Consider the following 578-nt stretch of genomic DNA (forward strand, 5'->3'; position numbering starts at 1 on the left):
GGCACACCACCACCACCATGAATTGGAGATGACTTGAAATTTAGGAACACACCACATTTTGTTTATCCATTCACCAGAAATACACTAGGGTTACTCCCATGCTCTGGCTATCATGAATAATGCTGCTATGAATATTCATGTGCAAGTTCTGTGTGAACATACGTTTTTAGTTCCTAAGAATGGAATTGCGTTGTCATATGGTAACTCAGTACTTAAACTTTTGATGAAGTGCCAATTTCTAAAGTTGCTGTATCATTTTACAATTCCACTCTAGATATATGAGGATTTCCATTTCTCTGTATCCTCGACAATACTTGTTATTGTCTGTCTGTTTTTATTTTAGGCATCCTAGTTGGTGCAAAGTCGTTTGAAGCACAAGGTCAGCGGTTCAAGCTCACCAGTCGCTCCTCAGAAACCTTATACAGGGTCTCTATGGTTCGAAACCAACTCGATGGCACTTAACAACAACAACAAGTTGATGTTAAGTGGTATTTATAGTCTCATTGGTAGTTTGTAGTTTCCTAGTGACTAATGACACTGTAGGATAAGCACTGGACCACAAGGTTGGTTTGAATTGC

This window comes from Chrysochloris asiatica, unplaced genomic scaffold, assembly GCF_000296735.1.
Source record: "Chrysochloris asiatica unplaced genomic scaffold, ChrAsi1.0 scaffold00003, whole genome shotgun sequence".
In the NCBI taxonomy this organism is placed as follows: domain Eukaryota; kingdom Metazoa; phylum Chordata; class Mammalia; order Afrosoricida; family Chrysochloridae; genus Chrysochloris; species Chrysochloris asiatica.